Consider the following 23,823-nt stretch of genomic DNA (forward strand, 5'->3'; position numbering starts at 1 on the left):
AATGAAGCAACTGACAAAGGATTAATCTCCAAAATATACAAGCAGCTCATGCAGCTCAATATCAAAAAAACAAACAACCCAATCCAAAAATGGGCAGAAGACCTAAATAGACATTTCTCCAAAGAAGAGATACAGATTGCCAACAAACACATGAGAGGATGCTCAACATCACTAATCATTAGAGAAATGCAAATCAGAATTTACTTTTGTTTTTAAATATGGGAGAACCATAATGCACTTTGAAATTCTGTATCAGTGTGAACTTTTATAATTTTTTATAGCAAGTAGTGACATAGACTACTTATTCTATGCATTTTCTTGGAAAACTGATTCTGTTCCTTTGTTGATGCGAAGGAGCCTTTAGAAAGGATGGGATGAAAATATGGTGTAGGAGGGTGGCTGATAGAGTGAGGCCCCTGAATTGTCAGGTGAGGAGGATGGCAAAAAGCCCAGGTACACTCCCAGAGCTGAGGCCACCTCTTCCTTTGAACTGCATAATACAATTTATTTAATTCATGAAAGGGTTGGGGACAGTGGACAAGTTTATATGGTTGGTGGTAGGAAATTGAGGGACTCTTACAATAAATATCATTTAAACAGCAAAAGTGCCTGATCTCATGGTCAGATCCACAGGGGCTTCCTTCACACAGGAAATCAGTTGTTAAGAGAGAACAGTCTATTCTCCTCTGCTGGAAAGAAAGCTTTTTCACTATTTTGGAACAAGAGGTTTCTTTTATAGCCATCATTAAAAGAAAAAACCATTTGCTAATAGCCCATGTTTATTATTCTTTCTGAGTTTTGTGAAGGATGGTGGTTCTTGCTACAGATATGTTTTTGCCATAGCAACAGGGAGAGACATACCCTGGAAAAAAGCAGTGTAAACAACAGATAGTCTTAACGCTGGGCAGATGCTCAGATTTATTGACCATGGGCAAGTACTAACCTCCCTTTGTCTACCATGGTATAACGCTATATTCCTAGCACTGCATGTTCTTAGCCTCCATTTCTATGGATGTGCAAAGGCCATCCCATTGCAGTTGCATTTTGTGGGAAGTATGCAAACTGGAAGTAGTGTGACATGGAAATAATTAATAACGCTTACTATGCATAAAATATGAAATAATGAAGTCTCCAAAATCGGTCACTTTGGAATGAAAGTCAGATGTAATAAAACACCATGAAGAGAGGCAAACTATTCCCATGATACAGTATGCTGTTTTTTAAAGAAAAGCACTCTGCAAAAATATTAGAGGAATTCCTGAAAAAAATTTAAAAGGAACATAAAACAAACACTATAGTGGTTGAAAACATCAATGTCCTGAGAATGCATCCTCCTACTTTATTACTGTAGGAAAATTAAGCTTGATTTATGTGAGGTCTTCAGAAATGTATTCCTCACAGAAAATGAGCCCTTTTATGGTTGTACATGTATTCATTGATAACATAAAATTCTGACTGTTACGAACCTATGTGGAATGACTTGAGCTTTTAATTTTAACTCTTTAAAAATATATATTTAAACTATAAAAGTATTATATTGTTACTAAAAGTTTAGGAAATAGAGAAATGAAAAGTCATGTGTATTGCCACATCATTAAACTGCTGTTAACATTTTTATGAATCTCTCTCCTAGTATCTAACTATGTATTAAATAATGGCAGCGAAAATATGCTTATTTTGCTTTCTAATTTAAATAGTTGCCTCTAAGAGTTTTGGTCTGTGAGTATAATGTTAAGTTTTGGTTGAGATAGGTTTTTTTTTAATATGATAGTTAGGGATTTTCCTTTGCTTTTTCCTAAAAGGTTTTAAAATCCTGTATTGGTGTTAGGTTTTATCATTTGATTATAGCATCTAATGACATAAATGCTTGATTCTGTAGGTTTTTCTTGGAAACCAGATTCTATTCCTGTGTATTCAGGTGTCACAGTATGCTGGTGACTCCCAGTGTGCACTGTGTACATATGTTGGGTTTCCCACAGGCATATCAAGCTCAGTGTGCCCATGGCCAACCCCTCCTGCATCTCACAGTCCTCTCTGCATTCTGGTCTTGTGAATGCATAGCTAGAAACCAGGAGACGGTTTACATCCCTCACCAGATTATGTCAGTCCTCCTTTTCAAATGGTCTCTCTTCTCCCTCCAAGTTCACTGTTCTAGGTCTGGCCTTAGTCATTCAGTGCTGTGTATTACAGCTGGTCTCCTCACTCATACTGCTTTTTTTCTTTTTGTGTCTGCTAGCTGCTGTTCATAGGCTTCTCATTTCCTATGTGAAATGTTCTTCTGATAAAAACAGGCTTAACTTAAAGTTGTTTATTTAGAGTGCCAGTCAGGATACTGCGATTCAACAGCTCACAATGGGGAGGAGGAGGGCGCTGCTGGAGCCTGGTACCCTGTGTGCAGGGATGCAGGGAGGCATGCAGACCCGGGGTGACCGTCTCTCAGGGGGGGCTGCCACTGGCATCTTGTGTCTTCTCCTGGCTGCCTCTTTGTTGTCTGTATTTGTCCCAAGCATTGTTGGAATGGGCAGTATCTTGACCATCTGTAAAGCACATAGAACAGCTTGATTGTTAAGCTACTGGGATGGTCTTCTGGATAGGGCCTTCCTACCTCTCCCCTTAGAGGGATAGCATTGTCAGCCTTGCATCCCCTCTAGCAGAGTCATGCTGTCAGAGGTCCTAAGTAAATGTCAGAAAGGATTTGAGGTCCCAGTTGTATATATCTTGTGTCAGAGTGAGGTAGAGAAGGACAGAAAATAGTACTGGAAAGACAAAGCCAACAAACTGGCCTTTGTGAAGCAGTGAGAGGCATCGTTGCAGATGCTTGAAAAAGCAGGCTGGAAAATGTGCTGATGCTAAGAACCCTGATATTTGTGTACATGGACATAATCTTATTTGGCTTCACAGTAACCCTGTGAACTGAGTAGAGATTATTACCTTTCTGTTTCACAGATGAAGAAACAGAGCCTTTGAAATTCATCGGTTTGCCCAGCATCACGTAGTTAGTATTTAATAGAGTCATGACTTGAACTTAGGTTTCTGATTGCCAATTTTATATACTTCATATTACCTTTCTTAAAAGCGGAAGAATGATAGGCTAACAGTGGCCGCCATCTCCATGTCATCAGGTAAATTACATTAGGGATAGCACAAAGGAAAAATAAAAATTTACCTATCTTAATCCATATCAATTATTTTCATATTTTTAAAACAGCTTTATTGAGATATAATTCACATCCATTACAATCCACTGATTAAAGGGTACAATTCTATGGCTTTTAGTGTACTTAAGAGTTGTATAGGGCTTCCCTGGTGGCGCAGTGGTTGAGAGTCCGCCTGCCGATGCAGGGCACACGGGTTCGTGCCCCAGTCCGGGAAGATCCCACATGCTGCAGAGCGGCTGGGCCCGTGAGCCATGGCCGCTGAGCCTGCGCGTCCGGAGCCTGTGCTCCGCAACGGGAGAGGCCACAACGGTAAGAGGCCTGCGTACCGCAAAAAAAAAAAAAAAAGAATGTGCCTACCGCAAAAAAAAAAAAAAAAAAAAAAAAAAAAAGAGTTGTATAGCCATCACCATTATAAATTTTAGAATATATTCATTGCCCTAAAAAGAAACCCTTTTAGCTATCACTGTTCCCCTCCCCCCAATTCCCACCCCAGCCCTTGGCAATCACTAATCAACTTTTTGTCTCTATAGATTTACCTACTCTGGACATTTCACACAAAATCATACAATATGTGGTCCTTCTTTCATTTTCTGTTTTCAGGTTTTATTTATGTTGTAGCATGTACCCATATTTCATTTCTTTTCAGCAAAGTTTCTGCCGAAAAATCAGCTGATAAGTCTTATGAGGGTTTCCTTGTACGTAACTAGTTATTTTTCTCTTGCTGCTTTTAAGATTCTCTCTTTAACTTTTGACATTTTAATTATAATCTGTCTTGGTGTGGATCTCTTGGGTTCATCTTGTTTGGGACACTCTTTGCTTCTTGGACCTGAATGTCTGTTTCCTTCCCCAGGTTAGGGAAGTTTTTAGTCATTATTTCGTCAAATATGTTTTGTGTCCCTTTTCCTCTGGGACCCATATAATGTGGATGTTAGAGCATTTGCTGTTGTCCTACAGGTCCCTTAAACTATCCTCATTTTTAAAAATTCTTTTTTTCTTTTGCAGTTCTGTTTGGAGATTTCCACTACCGTGTCTTCCAGGTCACTCATCTGTTCTTCTGTATCACTTAGTCTGCTGTTGTTGATTCCCACTAGTGTGTTTTTCAGTTCAGTTGTTGTATTCTTCAGCTCTGTGAGTCCTGTTTGGAACTTTCTTATATTTTCTATCTCTTTGTGGAATTTCTCACTGTCTTCCTCCCTTGTTCTCCCAAGTTCAGTGAGCATTTTATGACCATTACTTTGAACTCTTTATCAAGTAAATTACTTACCTCATTGCATTAAGGTTTTTTTTACTGGGGTTTTATCTCGTTCCTTCATTTAGAATGTGTTCCTCCATTTCCTCGTTTTGCTTGACTCTCTGTGTTTCTGTGTATCATGTGAAGCAGCTATCTTACCCTGTCTTGAAGGGATGGCTCTGTGTGGGAAATGAACCTTATTGTTTAACCTTGCCCTAGTTCTTCATTGTGTCTTGAACTCTCTTTCCACTTGTTTCAGTCTGTGGGTACAGAAACACAGTCCTCCTGTCAGCCTGGGCCTGGCGCTCAATGGATGTCCCCTGTGCGGGCTGTGAATGCCTGTTGGCTTTGGTGGGGTTGTGCGAGTGGAATGGAGGTGTGTGGCTGCTCGAGAGCTGCATCTCTTGGTGCTGTGGCTTGAGCAGGGCTGTTCACACACTGCTTTTAGCAGGTTAGAATGAGAGGGCAAAAATGGTGCCTGCCAGTGCCAGCAAGGTAGAGGGAACCTGTAAAAATGCCATCTGTTAGCATTCCATCCCTGAAAAGTCCCACCAGACTTCTGCCCCTTTGGCAGATGCTGTAAGATTACTAAGTGAATTTACCTCACAGATGGTCTAAGCTCTTTACAAACTGCTGCTCTTTGTGCTGGGTCCTGGGGCAAGTGCTTCTTTACACATGCTATTTAAGAGCAGAGTCTTCATTCCCTGCCATCCTGAGTTACTCCGGAACATAAGCGCTGTTGGTTTTCAAAGCCAGACATTTTGGGGGCTCTTCTCTCTGTTGCAAGACCCAAACGTTGTGGTGCCTGGTGTGGGTATAAACCCCTTACTCCTCGAGGAGAAGCTCCGTTTATTTTTTTGTCTATTGCTTGATTTGTTGATTGATTTTATTAAGATTTCTTTTGATTGTGGGTCACCATATTGGGAGTGGGGTTTTTGGTGAGAGCATGCCTTTCCTACCCATCTCTATGAGGCCCTCGTATCCTTTGTTGTGGAGCAGGTGTTCTGGCAGTTCTCAGGTTCTTTTCAGAAGGATTTGTTCTCTGTGTAGCTGTATATTTGTTGTGTCTGTGGGAGGAGGTGAGTTCAGGATCTTCCTATGCCACCATCTTGAACCCGGTTTTCTTACCATTCCTTTGTAGTAAGTTTTTAAATCAGGAAGTGTGAGTTCTCCAACTTTGTTCTTTTTCAAGATTGTTTTGGGTGTTCTGGGTCCATATGAATTTTAGGATCAGCTTCTCCAATTTCTGCAAAGAAGTCAGAAGGTTTTTGGTAGGGATTGGTTTATCTGTAGATCAATTTTGGGAGAATTGCCATCTTAACAATAGTAAGGCTTCTGATCCATGAACATGTTATATTCATTTCCATACTCTTAAACAACCAGTTTTGTCAGTCCAGTTTTTCTAGACATGGATGTTCATATTAAGTGTGTTGTATTTTGCAAAGTAGCATTAGTGGAATTGAAGTCCTCCTGCCTGGATTGTCAGGCATAGTGCAGAGGTTTAACTATTGTTCTTAATTAAACATGACTTGAATTGATAGAAAATGATACTTGGAAATTATGTGAAGAAACTAGTATGAGTAATACCTGCTTTATGATTTTCATATGAACCTTCACATACAAAGTGGTATGGTTTGTTTTGTAGTTTGGTTTTTTAAATTATCATTTGTATCCTAAATATGTCTGACATAGGAGAGGGATTACTTCAGGCAGACTTTCAGGTCTAGTACCTGGAGATAGGGGTGCATGTCCGAAGAGTAGCTTACATAGCTGTAATGAGGGAGGTCCTTCAAAACTTTGTGATAAAACTTAAAACCCTCTCACATTTGTGTTTCTATGGCATAAATAGTCTTCTCCAGGCTTGTCATGGTCAAGTACCAATGATGTAATAATGATGACTATACCAGAAGCACCAAAGGCAGCTATTGGCATGCTATGTGGTGGGGCTCTGGGCATGGTTAGTTTGACTAAGTATTCTAAGAGGCCACATGGAGTTTGTCATCTCTGACAGAGGACTTTAATGCATTAGTGATGAAAAATGGCTCACTACTGACTCTTTTTATCTTCCAGAGAGTATAAGACAACGCAGCAGTAAGTGAGTGCCTCTTGTCTTATGTAATGTAAACACATATATGCAGACCATTTGTTTGGGTACAGTGTTCCATCTTGTGTCAGCCTCATCAAAGACTTGAAATAGAGTAGGTGATATATAATATCTGGACATTAACATTTTATTTATTATTGGATATAATATCTAGATAGTAATATTACCTACTCTTGTTTTCCTGTTTTCTTGCTTATGAGTAATCACCCAACTGTTATAAAACTAGACTTTTTAAAAACAGGATATTCTTTTAGCTTATTTTCTCCTGTGTGTTGATCCTTTCTGGTTTCTTGTTCCTTCCTGTTGCTTGTTGATCAGAGTCCTGTGGAAGAAATTGTTTTTGTGAGTCCTGTTGCTCTTCAGTTTGGTTAGTAACACTGTCAGAGGTGGAATCAGCCACACAAACACCTATCTTTGGTCCAGAGCACAGTTAGGAGAGAGGTGGAACAAATGGCTACTCGACAGATGTGTACTTAGGGTTGTCAGGCCCTGTTGTTCACCCTCCTTGTCTACTTCCCCACCTCCAATACATGCTTAAAATCCCCAAATTAGAGATTCATTCTTTTGGATTAAGGCTTCCATCCTTTGTTAAAATTCAAACAGCATGAACTGTTACCTTGTTAAACATTATGGATAGTTTGGGTAATTTATATTTAATTGGTTTTGTATACAGAGTTTGATAGATTTCAGTGGGGGCAGAGAGATAGAGAACACACAATTCAGTTACTAGGTACTTTGGAGGAATGTAGGAGAAAACCAGAAAAAAAGTAAGGGCTGCCTGGAATCATGAATATAACTTATTCGGACACTATTATTTTACCTAAGGGCAGCCTTTTATGGCCCCAGGAATGTCTGTGATGACCCTCATCTTCCTTGAAATATTCTTAGAGCAGGGTTAGGAAACTCCAGGCCCGTGGGCCAAATCTAGTTTGCCACCTATTTTTGTAAGTAAAGTTTTATTGGAACATAACCATTCTTATTCGTTTACAAACTCATTGTGCCTACTTTCTTGTAACATTGGCAAAATTGAGTAGTTGTAACAAATTTGGCCCACAGTGTATAAAATATTTACTTCTGGCTCTTTACGGGAAAAGTTTGCCAATAAATTGGTCTAGAGAGTCTAGACTTTTAGAAGGTTAAGCATGGATCATAGATATCTTAAGCTTATTTCATACTTCTTTAACTTTTAATATTACCATTATATGGACTCAGGGCAGTGATCTTAAGGAAGGATCACTACTTATATCAGGATGAATGCTTGTTCAAAAAGAAATGTGTAACTTCAAAAATATTCTTAAAATAAAGGATGACACTGCTATGTTTAAAACCTAAGTAGCCATTGGAAAATTAATATCTGATTATACATGTACCTGTTACACCAGCCTCTTTCAGGTGCTCGCATCTTATTACATGAGAAAAATGTTACAGTTCCCGCCATAGGCATTCATCTTCTATCATTTTTGAAGACGAAGTATTTATGTTAGACATTGTAACTTATTTAACTAAATATGAATATAAATATAAAATGCTAATCTCACTGTTGGAAATTTTAAAAGTGTTTTAGCTCAGTTACATCTTTTCTTCCTTTCTCTCTCTTAGCTTGAAGTCCATGGCCCAAAATGACTCTACCACTGGAGACTTTCTTCCGTAAAGAGGAAGACCACACAGGAGGCTGGGATGAGCATGCCACTGCATCAGATCTCTACCATTCCATCCCAGGATGCCACCTCTGCTAGAGTCTACAGAAGTAAAACCAAAGAAAAGGAGAGGGAAGATCAGGTAGTGGGGAAATACCCTTCTTAGTTTCATTATTTTTGTTCTTTTCATTAAATACAGTCTAGAATAAGCTCTGACGATCAAGTTTTCTCTAATAATAAATTTAAAAAGCACATGGTGTGAACAGTTGTGCTCAGAGGAAGTTGTCTTTTTGTAGGTTTCTAGGTTTCCAGATTTTGCAATCAACTTACTCTGCCATGATTATATCATGACTTATTTATCTTCATTGGTTAAATATTTCTGCTAAATCACCTGGAAAAAGTTCTTTGGATTCTCAGAATATGATGCAAAGGATGAATTTATTTGAGCAAAAACATATGCCTGCTGCAGGGGTGTCATAGTTAACATCACAGTCTACCTCTGCTCTCATATGGCTTTTGATTGGGCCTGACAATTAAATATGCATTAGAATCTAATAAGGTCAGTGGTGGAGGAAGTTCAGGACCACCTAATCCCAGCCCAAGGCACCAGGAATGGCTTCCTTGAAAAAATGACATTTACATGGAGACCCCGAACCTGGAGTTAGCTAGGAGAAAGAGTGTTCCTGGGACATGCTGAAAGGCCAAAGGTTAGAGCAAGGTGGATTTGAAGATACTAAAATAGAATAACTGGAATATAAAGGTTGAAAGGGTAGTGGCAAGATAGGAGGTTGGAAAAGTTACAGGAGTTACCTTAAGAAGTTTCGATTACTTTTGCAAAAGAATGAATGATCAGATTTGTGTTTTTAAATCTTTCATCCAGCCTGCAATTTGGAGGATGAATTGAATGGGTGGCAGGGAGACCAGTCAGAGAATTATTTAATAGCCTACTTAGTCCAGATTTGACAAACTTTTTCTGTAAAAGGCCAGATAATATTTCAGCCATTGTGGGTCAGACAGTCGCATCTCTTCAACTCTGCCATTGTAGCATGAAATGGTCAAAGTCAATATATAAATGACTGTGTTCCAATAAAACTTTATTTACAAAAACAGGAGACAAGTCAGATTTCACCTGTAGGCTGTAGTTTGCTGATATCTGGCCTAGGGAAAAGTTGATGGTGACTTTGTCTAGGATAGGCGTAGTGGGGATAGAGATTTACATTATTAATCCAGTAGGCTTGATGATTGAATGTGGGTAGGGACAGGGAGGAATCAGAGATGACCCCTGCTGTCTTCTTGCCTTTACAGTGTGCTTTATAAACATTTGCTCCTTAGTTTTTAGAGCATTCCTATTTTATAGTTAAACTTAATCTTTGCCCAGGACTCTAAAGAATCCTTGTTAAATCAAGAATTGATGTCTTGTGTGAAGTTGAATCATTATAGGTGATGGGACACCATTCTTTCCATTATTACGTATAGAATAAAGAAAGAATCTATCGTATTTCTTAAAGTACATGGACTATAGAAAATGAAAAGGTGCCAGGTAAATTGAAAAGTTCTCTGTATTCTTAGTTTGTGGGGGTTTTTTTCATTGCTTGTATTGTCAGTCTGCACCCTTTCCATTTTCTGAGCTCTTAGAAGTGTGGCCAGCATTGTCTGACTAGGGGTAGTGGTGGGGTAGATGGTTTCAGAATGTCATATTTTCAGTATTTTAGTTTTTTTTCAACATGCTGGGGACGGGAAAATATCCCTAAATATCTTTCCCATGTTCTGTCAATTTTCATTTGTTAGTCTTCATTTAAGGTTCAGTTAAATTAATAGTCTTTTCTTATAATCCTTCTTAGCCCAAATGGATTTTTTTTTTTTTTTTTTTTTTTGCGGTACGCGGGCCTCTCACTGTTGTGGCCTCTCCCGTTGCGGAGCACAGGCTCCGGATGCGCAGGCTCAGCGGCCATGACTTATGGGCCCAGCCGCTCCGCGGCATGTGGGATCTTCCCAGACCGGGGCACGAACCCGTGTCCCCTGCATCAGCAGGCGGACTCTCAACCACTGCGCCACCAGGGAAGCCCCCAAATGGATTTTAAAATACCACTAAGTAGAACATTTCCTTGGTCTAGGGTGCTTGCCTGTATTAAGTTGAGGCTGTTAGTTCCTTATTCATTGTAGTGTCAAGTTTGGGTATCAGATGGCGGGAATTTCTTGGTACATATATGAGGAAGCTATACATATTTGTTTGGAATAGATAAAGGAAGATGTCCAACATTTTAGCAAGGAAGAGAGATCTCTTTTGTATAAAACCCTATTACAGGTTTGTTGTAGGTGGGTATTCAGTAAATACTTATTGAATGATATGATCTATTTAATGCCATTTTTAAATAAGTAACATTAACCAGCTGTTTCATGGAATTGGGATTTTGATTGGTATTGGGAAGAAGAACCATCCTGCCCCACCTTCATATGGGGAATAGTTTGAATACATGATGGCAAGTGTGACAGTTCTGGGAATCATTGTGCCAAGGTGAGGTGGCAGGTAGTGGAAGAGCCACTTAGGAGCTTGAAGGGCCCCAGAAGAGCTTTGGCAGCAGCTGGCACAGCCTCTGAAAAATGATTGTTGTAGGTTTCTGGAGTCTGAAATGTGGTATCAGGATGGGTTTGGAAGGTAAATTTTTGTCCAGTGAAGCCTTTTTTCCTTTATCCAGTTTCCCAGCTGCAGTGAGTTCAAAACAAAATCCTTTGGTACAATTTCTGATCCTCTTGTGCTTGGGAGAGGAGGAGAGGAGGGAAAGAGAAGCTATGCAAAGGCACCCCTTCCTTCCATCCCATCATCCACTGTTCTCAGAACCTGAAAGCTGGCAACCTGAGACAGTCCATTACATCAATAACAATTTGATTCCTTCTGAATCTTGTGAGAAGAGAGGAACATCTCAGTTTACACAGAATCAAATGTAACTGTTAACGTGGACACAGTTTTACCTATGTTTATCAGATGTGAGATTCTCTCTGTAGCACCCATTGCCCGAGCCTATATCTACAATTCTAAGAGTTAATGACTTTTACACAGTAGTCAGTACACTTGATGAATAAATGAATGAGTTCAGTTTTAATGATATGGGGACTACTGTGGAAGTGAGAGGAATGTTTTGCAATCCATAAAAGGGTTTCTTCTGCTGTTGCTTATGAACTGGGTAAATGTTTCTTGAATATTTTTTTTCTTAGCGTTTTATAAGTATTGCTCCATTGCCATTACACTCTGGTCTGCATTTAGAAACCTGATGTTGTGGTTGTTTGCATTCTTTCAAAAGAAACATTTTTTATAGATTTTTGCAGAATACTTTCTTCTTATAGTGTGAGGAGTTATTTGGTTAAGTCTTGCTGTTCTTGATGGCTTTCTTTGGTTCTTGTGGGGGATTTTTGAGCCTTTAAATGTTCTTTCAATTCTGAAACCTTTTCTTCTACCTTTAACCATGAACTCTAAACTCTGATTCTCTCATGGATTGCTGCTAGAGGTTAAATTTCCATATTCTCTTGGCTATTGTGTATTCTCCGATTCATTCCCCTAGTTCTGTACTGTGGTCCTTTGGAATTGACCTTTTCCAAATTGCCCTATTTTGCTGACTCAACACTGCTGATTTTTGCTTCTTTCTCTGTCCAAGAAGGCTCTTAATTTATCTGTTGCTATCTGATTGCATTTTCATTAATTACTTATCTGGAGTTATTCTGTTTTGTGGTTTGATACATCTCTTTACGTTTTTCGAGATTTTTAAAATGATGTTTTAGTTTGTTTTTAAATAGCTTTATTAAGGAATAATTGACATACAGTAAACAATACATATGTAAAGTATACAGTTTGATAAGTTGTGAAATATATATATACACATGAAACTATCTCCACAATCAAGATTGTGAACATATCCATCACTCCCAAAAGTTTCCTCATGTCCCTTGTAATCCCTCCCTCCCACCCCTTTCCAACCCTTTCCTCAGGGAATCAGTGCTCTGTTTTCTTTCACTATAGATTGGTTTGCATTTTCTAGAGTTTTATAAAGATGGATGTACATATATTATGAACTCTTTTTTGTCTAGCTTTCTTCATAGCTTAGTTCTTTTGCAATTCATCCATGTTGTGTGTATCAATAGTTTGTTCCTTTTCTTGCTGAGTAGTACCCATTGTATGGACCTACACAGTTTGTTTATCCATTCTCCTGTTGATGGACATTTGGATTGTTTACAGTTTTTGGCTGTTACAGACAAGGTTGCTGTGTTCACACAACAAGCCCTTGTATGGACATATATTTCCTTTCCCTTGGGTAAATACCTAGGAGTGGGACCATATGTGTGTTCAGCTTTTTAAGATAGAAACTGCCAAACTGTTTTCCAGAGTGATACTGTTTTACATTCCTATCAGGAGTATGAGAGTTCCAATTCTTCTATATCTCCACCAACCCTTGGTATGGGCAGTCTTTTTAATTTTAGCCATCAAATAGGTTATTCTAGTATCTCATTGTGGTTTTAATTTGCATTTCCCTCATGAGTAATGACATTGAGCATCTTTTCATGTGTTTATTTATTGTCTATATGTCTTTTTTGTGTGTTGGACCATCTGTTCAAATCTTTTGTCCATTTAAAAAAAACACCAATTTGTTTTATTATTGTTGAGTTTTGAGCATTCCCTGTATAGTCTAGACACAAGTCCTTTATCAGATATAGCTTTACAAGTGTTTACTCCAAAGGTTTGGATTGTCTTTTCATGCTTCTGCTGGTGTCTTTTAAAGATGAAAAGTTTTTAATTTTGAAGTCAAATTTATCCATTTTTTTCTTGTATGCATTGTACTTTTGGCATTCTGTTAAGAAATCTTGGCCTAACCCAAGGTTGCAAATAATATCTTCTATGTTATTTTCCTAGAAGTTTTATAATCTTGGTTTTACATGAACATCTATGATCTATTTTGAATTAATTTTTATAGATTATGTGAAATACATATCCAGTGTCATTTTTTGTTATATGAATATCCAGTTGTGCCAGTAACATTTGTTAAATAGATTGTCTTTACTGCATTACCTTAAATCTGTTGATCATATAGGTGTGTGCTTATTTTTGGAGTCTGTCTTCTGTTCCATTGATCGACTTGCCCATCTTTACATTAAGACCCCACTGTCATGTACATTTATAATGAGTCTTGAAAATCAGACTTCGGCAAACTTGTTTTGCCTATTTTAGGTTTTTTTGCTTGTCCACATGAATTTGAGAATCAGATTGTCAATTTCTGTACAAAAATGTCTACTGGGATTTTTGTTCAGATTGTTGAATCTGTAGTTCAGTTTGGGGGAGAACTGACATTTTAACAATATTGAATCTTGATCCATGAACAAGGTATGTCTTCTCTTTAAGTCTTATTTACTTTCTCTCAGCAGTGTTTTATAGATTTTAGTGTATAGGTCTTTACACACCTTTTGTCTGATTTATCCCTAAGTACTTTTTATTTTTGATGCTGTTGTAAATGATATTGTTTTTAAATTTTAATTTCCTCTTGTTCATTGCTAGTACAGAGAAATAAAATTGATTTTTATGTATTGATCTTGTATCTTGCAATTTTTCCAAAGTCACTATTAGCTTTTTTGTAGAGTCCATTGAATTTTCTGCATAGGCAGTCATGTCATCTGTAAATGAAGATAGTTTTACGCTGCCTTTTTCTATTTGGATGCCTCCCTCCCTCTTTCTTGCTCTAGTGAAAACCTCCAGTACTATACTGAATAGAAGTGGTGAGAGCAGACATCCCTGTGTTTGTGACCTTAGGGGGTAAGCATTCATTCTTTCTACAGTAAGCATGATATTAGCTATATGTGTTTTGTAGATACTCTTCAACATGTTGAGGAAGTTCCCTTCTGTTTCTAGTTTGCTGAGAGTTTTGTTCAGTTTTGATATGGTAACTTGCGTCTTCACTATTTTTTTCCTGATCTAGCCAGAGGTTTATCAATTTTATTGATCTTCTCAAAGAATTTTTTTGGTTTCATAGATTTTCTCTATTGTCATTCTGTTTTCTATTTGTTTCGTTTCTGCTCTGATATTTCCTTTCCTCTGCTTCCTTTGAGTTTAATTTGCTCCTCTTTTTCTAGCTTTTTAAGGTAGAAGTCAAGGTTATTTATTTATCTTTCTTATTTTCTATCACAGGATTTAGTGATTATAAATTTCCCAAGTTCTGCTTTCATGGCATTCCACAAATTCTGCTGTGTTGAGTTTCATTTTCATTCAGTTCGAAATACTTTCTAATCTCCCTTTTCATTTCTTCTTAGATCCATGGGTTATTTTTAAGTGTGTTGTTTAATTTCCAAAATTTCTGGACTTTCCAGAGATCTTGCTTTTATTTATTTCTAATTTAATTCCATTTTGGTCTGAAAACATATTTTGAATAACTTAAATCCTTTTAAATTTACCAAGACTTGTTTCATGGTCCAGAATATGGTCTCTTTTGGTAAATGTTCTGTGTACACTTTAGAAGAATGTGTATTCCACTGTTGTTGGATGGAGTGTTCTATAAATGTCAATCACATCAAGTTGATTGATAATGGTTTTCAAGTCTGCTAAACCCTCACAGTCTATTTGTTCTGTTATTAGAAAGAGTGGTAATTAAATTGCTGACTATAATTGTGTATTTGTCTATTTCTCCTTGGAGTTATACCAGTTTTGCTACATGTAGTTGATGCTCTGTTATTAGGTGCATAAACATTTAGGATTGTTTGGTCTTCTTGATAAATTAACCCCCTTATTATTAAGAAATAATTATCTTTATCCCTGGTAATGATATTCTTTGCTCTGAATTCTACTTTGATAATAACTCATTATTGACTGGGGGTTTTTGCAGAAACTAACGCCTGCAGCCGGAGATTTGTTATGTAAGTGGTATTGATTCATCTCCTGTCAATAACATTCGGGTAACAAAAGACGTATTAATACATCTCTGGTCAATAATGTGATTATACAGGCACTACAGCTTTCTTTTGATTAGTATTAGTATGGTATCACCTTTTCCATCTTTCCACTTTTAACCTATTTGTGTCTTTATTTAAAGTGCTTTTCATGTAAGCAACATATACGGTTGAGGGTTTTTATCCAGTCTGACAATCTCTTTTTATGTGGATGTTTAGACCATTTATATCTAATGAGATTATGGATATGGTTAGGTTAAGTCTTCCTGTTTGTTTTCTGTTCATCCTATCTGTTCTTTGTTTTCCTTTTCATTACTTTTCTGCTCTTTAAGACATTGAGTGTTTTTTAAGATTTAATTTTCTTTTTGTTGGTTTATAAGCTGAAACTTTATTTCAGTGTTTTTAAATTGTATTTATTTTATTTTTTTAGGGTTTATATTATATATCTTTAACTTGTCACAGTCTGCCTTCAAGTGATACTTTATTACTTCAAAAATACTATAAGGGGCTTCCCTGGTGGCGCAGTAGTTGAGAATCTGCCTGCTAATGCAGGGGACACCGGTTAGAGCCCTGGTCTGGGAGGATCCCACATGCTGCGGAGCAACTAGGCCCGTGAGCCACAACTACTGGGCCTGCTCATCTAGAGCCTGTGCTCCGCAACAAGAGAGGCCATGATAGTGAGAGGCCCGCACACCACGATGAAGAGTGGCACCCACTTGCCACAACTAGAGAAAGCCCTCGCACAGAAACGAAGACCCAACACAGCAAAAATAAATAATTTAATTAATAAACTCCTACCCCCAACATCTTCTTAAAAAAAAAAAACTATAAGAACCTTACTTTCATTTCTTCCCGCCTACACCCCAGTCTTTATGCTACCATTGTCATACGTTTTATTATATATATGTTATAAACCCTAGAATATGATGTTATTTTTAAACACTTTTATTTTTTTATTTTATTTTATTTTATTTTATTTTTTTAAACACTTTTATTTTTAAGGAGATTAAAATAATAAGAAAAATATCTGTTTACACTTATATAATGTAACTACCGTTTCTGGTGTTCTTCATCTCTTTGAGTAGAGCTGTATTTCCATCTGTCTGTCATTTTCCTTCCATGTGAAGGACTTTCTTTAACGTTTCTTCTATTGTGAGTTGGCTGGTAATGACTTCTTTCAGCTTTTTTTTTTTTTTCTTTTTTCTTTTCTTCATTTCTTACGTCTGGGGTTTGTTGAGCTTTGTGGGATCCATGGGTTTACAATTTTTATTGAATTTGAAATATTTTTCAGATATTTTTTCTGTCCTCTCCCTTATTTGGGGACTCTATTACACACATTAACTGGCTTGAAGTTTTCTGATATTATGTTTTTAATTTATTTTTCTTTCTTTGTTTTATTTTGGATAATTCTAATTGCTATGTTTTTAAGTTCATTAATCTTTTGTTTTTCAGTGTCTGCTCTGTCGTTAAGTCCATTTAGCGTGTTTTTCATCTTAGACATGGTATAGTTTTAATCTCTACAACTTCAGTTTGGATCCTTTCTTATATCTTCCATATCTCTATTCAACTTTTTGATCATAAGATCCAAATTGAACTTCTAAAAATTTATTTTAAAATAAAACTGACTTAAGATACCAAGTGATGGGTATGTTTGTAGTATTTTTTTAATTTAAAAAAAGTTAGCATAGTTGTAGTATCTTGGATATAAAGTCCGTGTTTTTCTTATTCTTCTGTCCCCTTACCCCATTATTTGATGTCTTTTCTTATCCCTAGGCCTATTTGAAAATGTGCTTCTGTGCACTATGTAGGATTATTAACATGTATTTTTAAAAGTCCAAAAGACAGTTTTGTATCTGGCCATCAAATAGGTGTTTAGAAATACACATTTCATTTGATAGTATTTGTAAATTACTTTCCATCTCAGAACAGTGTCCATTTTACCCTGTTATTAACAGGGCTCCAGGTCCACTGTAAGCAACGGCATGATTTTTATTTAGTTTAAGGAGAGGGGTTTAATATAGGGAAGTAGATGCCTACAAAGTATTTGAAGGGCTGGAGGAGTAGGCCTTCACTGGGTTTCCAGGAACAGCTAAGTCCCAGCACTCCTTGGACTACTCTGTTGAGGTCAGGAGCTGGCAAATCAGAAAGTTGCTGTTGATACTTCTGGTGAAAAAAAAGTCACTGTCTTTACCATGGTTTGAAAGCTACCGCTGCTGCTACAGACTTTGCTGAATTAAGAAGAAGCTGCTGGCTCTAGAACCGCATCATTTGTGCCGTGATCTCAACAAGCAAAGTGGATGCTCTGTCCTCTGCTTTTCTCCCTATGTCCCATCTCCAAATTAAGGCTTTGAGTGTGAGTACAACCTAATTATGGATTAATTGGATTAGTGCAACCTAATTATGTCTGGAACCCAAATTGCAGGGTTGTCCAGGAAATACATTTTTAAACTTTCTGCCCTATACCCCTTTAAAATGAAATTGGTGTGGAAACTGAAAGATTTGGTCCACATCACAGTATCTCTCGAAGAGGATAAAAAACAAAAAGGTAATTCAGTGATTAGCTTACATTTAAACAGTACACCCCATAGGAAATGAAAGTGGTATTTTCTTTCATGTATTTATAAACAGTTCTGTTTCTGGCCCTGTTGGGCTCACCATCTTGCTTCTGAGGTCAACAAGGGATTTTACCCTGTAGCATCAGGATAATGATCATCTGAACACACTTACATTTGCTATGAAAAGATATGAATGTTGGCAGCCAATACTGTAACTCATCTTTACCTGACATCTAAAAGATGGCTTCACAATTGTTGAAGTGATACCAGTATTTTGAGGCATAATCACCATACTTTTACCTCTTAATAATTATTCTCTTTTCTCTACTAGATAAATTATTCCCCTTTAAATCATACAAACCTAATATAAGGAACCTGGAGGAAACAATCTGTGTTTTAACATCTCGGAATCTCCAACGCCATCTAGCCTAACCCCCATTTTTTTTTTTTTCAGGCGGACTCTCAACCACTGCGCCACCAGGGAAGCCCCTAACCCCCATTTTAATGCTTGAACTTCTCTGGGTCATCATGGCTCGCTTGTTCTTGGCCCCTTTAGGGCATCTCTCGTAGTACTGACCCACTACTTCCAAAGGCAGTCTGTACTTTTTGGGGTTACCAGAGATTTGAGATCCAGTATAAGAATTAACTCTGTAGCTTTCTCTTTTTAAAAAAAAAATTATTTATTTATTTATTTATCTTTGGCTGTGTTGGGTCTTCTTTTCTGTGCGAGGGCTTTCTCTAGTTGCAGCAAATGGGGGCCACTCTTCATCGTGGTGCACGGGCTTCTCACTGTCGCGGCCTCTCTTGTTGCGGAGCACAAGCTCCAGACGCTCAGGCTCAGTAGTTGTGGCTCACGGGCCTAGTTGCTCCGTGGCATGTGGGACCTTCCCAGACCAGGGCTCGAACCCGTGTCCCCTGCATTGGCAGGTAGATTCTCAACCACTGCGCCACCAGGGAAGCCCAGCTTTCTCTTTTTGACAGCCCTACTTTTTTTCTTCTAGTAACTGGCAGTCTTACATTCTGCGGCATAAAAATCCATTGTTTCATATATTACAAAGTTAATAAGTCTCTCAACATTCTGGTTGTTCTCTTTTAGACCATGCCTAGTTTCTTCCTGGAAGTATGCTTAAATGAAGAGATGAATATACATCTTTAAAGTATACCTGTCCCAAATTATTGCCTTTGATTGGGCATCACCCTCCATGAGATCATTTGTATGGCTTCTTGAATCATCTGTGTGCTTTACCTTCAAGAACCCCATGAGATTAATCTCATACCTAGAAATCAGGATTTCTTTTGTCATCTGTTTACCTTTTCTTGGTCCCTGGAGTGGTTTTTTCAAACCTGCTTCCAAGTATGTTTTCCCTGTCCGGTAATCAAATCTGTCACTGTAATGTGCTGGGGACTACTCTAGTTTGCTCAAGTACACACAGGAAGTTACAGTGTGCTTGCAGTTTAAGAACCAAATATGAGTAATTCTTTTCTAAATGGTTGTTTTCTACCTTGTAAGGCTTGTTTTCTTTGAGAATGAAGAAATAAGATTAGATGTTTTTCTAATGATAAAAAAAGAGTGTGCTCTTATCAAACATTAAATACAAGTTGGTCAGTTTGAACTGTTATATTTTCTTGTGCACACATAGATTTTGAAGCTTAAATGTAGATAAAATTATATACAAATTTGAGGTCCTGCCATTTTAAATATTCTTAGTCAAAAGCCAGCAGTATTGGTTCTGGCTGTTTTATATTTTAGCAGCTTACCTTTCCCAGCCAATTCTCACATAAGTCTTGGACTGGTAACGATTTACTGTTTACTTATTTAGGGTATGAAAATGCAAGGATGTGCATATTGACTGTAGCTGACCTCTGTGATGTTGGTTTGGGGAGAGTTTGCTAGGTAAGAGTCCATATCACGTAAGTCAAACGAGGAGTCTAGTTTGGATATATGGGAGTGAAGCGCTGGCAGTTGGCTTCAGTGTGTTGTGTATAAATCTAGTGAAAATGGCACATGAATATGTTTGTCTTGGTACCACTGCAGGACTCAGTGATTATGGTTTGTTGCCACTATTCTCTTACAGCTGTCCTATGAATTAAATAACTGGGAGGCAGATAATTTTTCAGATTTTCCGTCAGTAAGCCGGTTGAAAATAAGAGAGCCACCCAAATTGGTTTTTTAATGCAGAGGTTTCAAAAAATAATATTATAGCCATAGCATCCTATAATAGTTGTTAGTGACTTTTATGACATCATGGAGATGACTCCTTTATTTTACACAAATGGAGAAACAGGTCTAAAGAGAAATGCCCTGCCTGTGGACACTTGAATTTGTATATTTTTTCTGTGTTATTCTGTTTCCTCCTTAAAAATACTTTCACACGAATATAAATATACTCCACACATTTATTCTTTCACTCATTTATACATCAAGCAGGTATTAACACTATATTACATACTGGAAAGAATCCTGCCCTGAAGGAGCCTGTAATCCAGCAGGGAGACAGGAAAGAGCCGTGTCACAGAATGCAGTGAATGCTCTGATGGCAGCTTCCCCAGTGTATTGTATCGGGAACTTTTTTGTTCTATGATGTGACTAGATATTGCTTTTGTTTATCTCATTTTTGCTTGGGACTTAGGTGTGCTTTTTCAATTTTTGAATCTGAGGACCCAGGCCTTTCTTCACTTTTGAAAATTTTCCACCCATTATTTCCTCGCATATTGCCTCTCCCCCATTCTCTTCATTCTCTTTCTGGGAATAAAGGTCACTGTGTCTTCTGCTCTGCGTCCTGTCTGTCTCTGTGCACTGCACTCTGGGTTGATTTCTTCAGTGTTCTGTTTCTATTCACTAACGTTCTCCTCAGCCAAGTCTAGACCTGCCATTGAAAGAGTTTAATGTCTACATGGTTTTTATTTTTTTATTTTTATTTTTTTTTTGCGGTACACGGGCCTCTCACTGTTGTGGCCTCTCCTGTTGCGGAGCACAGGCTCCGGACGCACAGGCTCAGCGGCCATGGCTCACGGGCCCAGCTGCTTCGCGGCATGTGGGATCTTCCCGGACTGGGGCACGAACCCGCGTCCCCTGCATCGGCAGGCGGACTCTCAACCACTGCGCCACCAGGGAAGCCCTACATATTTTTATTTCATAGATTTTTTCCACTATTTCCTGTGTTTGCATTATGTTTTTTATTTTTCATTTATCTCTGTGAACATACAATTCAAGTTTCTTTCCCTTAGTTTCCCCAGTGTACTATGAATTGTGTGGTTATGTATAAAAACAATTCTGTTGTAAATATTACCTAAAACTCTAGATGTGAAAATTCTTCATAGTTTGCAGTAAATATGCTTGATACATCACCCTCTAATAAGTGGAGGTGTGCAGTTGTCCACTAATTAATTATTCCCTTCACATATGGCCATTTTTACAGCATCTAAATAGGTGAAGCTACCGCTAAGGATTTGTTTAATTTAACATAGCATATACTTATATCATGTTTATTCTGTGCAAGGCACTGTTCTTCTCAGGGCTTCACAAATATTAATTCATTTGATCCTCATATGAGCACTGTGAAGTAGGTACTGTCACTGTCACTCTCCTTTTATAGGTGAGGCACAGAAAAATGGGATGAGTTGCCCAAGTTTCCCTCGTTGGCAGTTGGCCCGTGGTGAAATTGGTATTCAGACCAGTCTCCCCATCCGTGCTCTTAACTCACTTGCTCTTTGCATGCCACTCAGGCAGCCACTATCTTTTCAAGCCACATGTCCCTCTTAATGAACCTCACCCAGCTCCACTCCCTTTGTGTCTACATTCTTGAAGCACTTAATAAGTCTATACTGAGCCCGTTTCAGGTGTTCTTCTGTTTGCTTTCTATGTCTAAATATTGTGTCTTCATTAATTTATTCATTCTTCAAACAAGTGTGTATTAATCACCCATTACACGGTGGGTGCCATGTCACGCATTGAGCATAAATGTGGTGTTAACACAGAGACACCCTCTGTGCTGCCTAAATCTCTCCCAAGCCGTGCGCTTCTGTAAGTCCCCACGCCGCAGCTGTAGTCCAGGACCTCACCATTTCTACTGGTGCAGCAGCCGACATACTGGTCTCCGTGCTTCAGCCTGTCTCTTCCTGCTCTGGGCACTGCTGGAGGAGAAGATGACAGTACACAGTTCAGTGTGCTAAGTGCCATAGTCCAGAGAAGTGCCCCTGATTCAGTCTTTTGGTGACAGGGAAGGTTTTCTGGAAGAAGAGATGTCAAAGGTGAGTTCTTAAGAAGTAAGAGTTAGATGGAGATAGAGGTGAACAGTGTTCAGGGCAAAGAGAAAGATACAAGGCCAAAACTCCTAGGGAATAGAAGAACACATGGCATGTTTGAGGTACTGAGAAAAACTCACTATGCTGGTGGACTTGAAATGTGCCTCTGGAGGCAGCGAGGTGAGTCAGGAGCGGCCACGTTGGTGCTGAGGGCACTGAGATGTCAGTGCAGGTGTTAGGGCTGGAGTTACACAGTTGAAGCTGTTTTAGTTAGGTGACTGTGCAGTTTGGTGAGGGGAGTTAGAAAGCTATTGGAATAGGCTGGGTGATGATGGTCTGAACCTAGGAGGTGGTGCTGGGGATGAGAGAAGTGAGCAGATTGCAAGGAGGATGAGCAGGAGGTAGGAACAACGACAGTGCTGGTGGCTGAGGGATTGTGGTGGTCGGGTAGGTGAGGTCTGGCCTAGACTAAAGGTTGACATCATTCACTTTGACAGAGGTGAGGTGGCAGTTTAGGGGAAAGATGGTGAGTTTGGTGGCAGATGTGCAAGTATGCGGTACTTGTGGGGGGTCCAGCTGGAAATATCCAGATTTCAGTTGTGTTTGAATCTCTGTAGGAAAATCTATCGAAGCTAGAGATAGAAATTTTAGAGTTGGTGACATATACACAGTAAAGGATGCCCTAGGAATAGGTAGAATTTTCAGTTGAAATGAATAGCCTGAGGAGAAGTAAGGGTGTGTGATAGGACACCGTGGAAACAGAGCCACCATGTCGAGTCACTGTCTCACAGACACCCCGTGCTGATAGGTACCTTTGGTGCTTGCTGTATTTCAGAATATGTTATATCTTTCTTCCATGTCACTTTTGCATAGGCGATAAAATAGCACCCCTTTCATTCAGTTGTCCTTGTGTTTGTGCATTTTTTGTGTTTGCTTATGAACTCAATTTACCACATTTCAGAAACCTGTCTTTTTTAAACATCAGGAGATGGGGTTGGGGGGCTGGGGTTGGGGGGTGGTAGTGAGAGGAATTGGGAGACTGGGATTGACACACATACACTATTGATAGTATGTATACAATAGATAACTAATGAGAACATACTGTATTGCATGGGGAATTCTACTTAGTGCACTGTGGTGACCTAAATGGGAAGGAAATCCAAAAAAGAGGGGATATATGTATATGTATAGCTGATTCATTTTGCTGTACAGTAGAAACTAACACAACATTGTAAAGCAACTATACTCCAATAAAAATTAATTAAAAATAAATCAACATCAGGAGACTACTTTTACTTATTTTTTAATTAATTTGTTTTTTAATATAAATCTGATTCTTTTTTTAATTAATTAATTTATTTTTGGCTGTGTTGGGTCTTTGTTTCTGTGCGCAGGCTTTCTCTAGTTGCGGCGAGCAGAGGCCACTCTTCATCGCGGTGCGCGGGCCTCTCACTGTCGCGGCCTCTCTTGTTGCGGAGCACAGGCTCCAGATGCACAGGCTCAGTAGTTGTGGCTCACAGGCTTTGTTGCTCCATGGCATGTGGGATCTTCCCAGACTAGGACTTGAACCCGCGTCCCCTGCATTGGCAGGCGGAGTCTCAACCACTGCGCCACCAGGGAAGCCTGAGACTACTTTTAGATTCACAGCATCAGGTTATATGTGAATAACTAGTAGTGGTTGCAGTTACAAGAAAGTCCTAATAATATCTTTTGCCTCAGGGCTTTGGTTTTTGAATTAGGCTTAGGCTGATTAAGGTATAATGCTTGTGTATTACTAGCTGTGTAATTAGCATTTATAAGCAGAGTCAGCATCCAAATTTTGAAAGACATGCTCAGGTTATTCATACTGTTCCCTAAGGTTCATCAGTATCTGTTCCCTGAGATCAAAGGATATTTGAAGAGAAATATCAAATTTTTCTTCAAATTAGCTGTGTGAGCCTCTGCTTAGAAGCACGGTTCTTGTGGCCACTCA

General features: G+C 38.6%; 1 protein-coding gene across 2 annotated transcripts in view; it reads left to right on the top strand.

Moving 5' to 3' along the window:
* Positions 1–23,823, top strand: part of ZFAND4 (zinc finger AN1-type containing 4) — a 201,238-nt gene that overhangs the window by 154,029 nt on the left and 23,386 nt on the right. For both annotated transcript variants that reach the window (XM_028481303.2, XM_028481305.2), the window contains exon 13: positions 8,093–8,272. The gene's annotated coding sequence lies outside the window, so the exon portion shown is untranslated. The remainder of the gene's footprint in view (positions 1–8,092; positions 8,273–23,823) is intronic.

Source organism: Physeter macrocephalus, chromosome 20 (assembly GCF_002837175.3).
Source record: "Physeter macrocephalus isolate SW-GA chromosome 20, ASM283717v5, whole genome shotgun sequence".
Lineage (NCBI taxonomy): Eukaryota > Metazoa > Chordata > Mammalia > Artiodactyla > Physeteridae > Physeter > Physeter macrocephalus.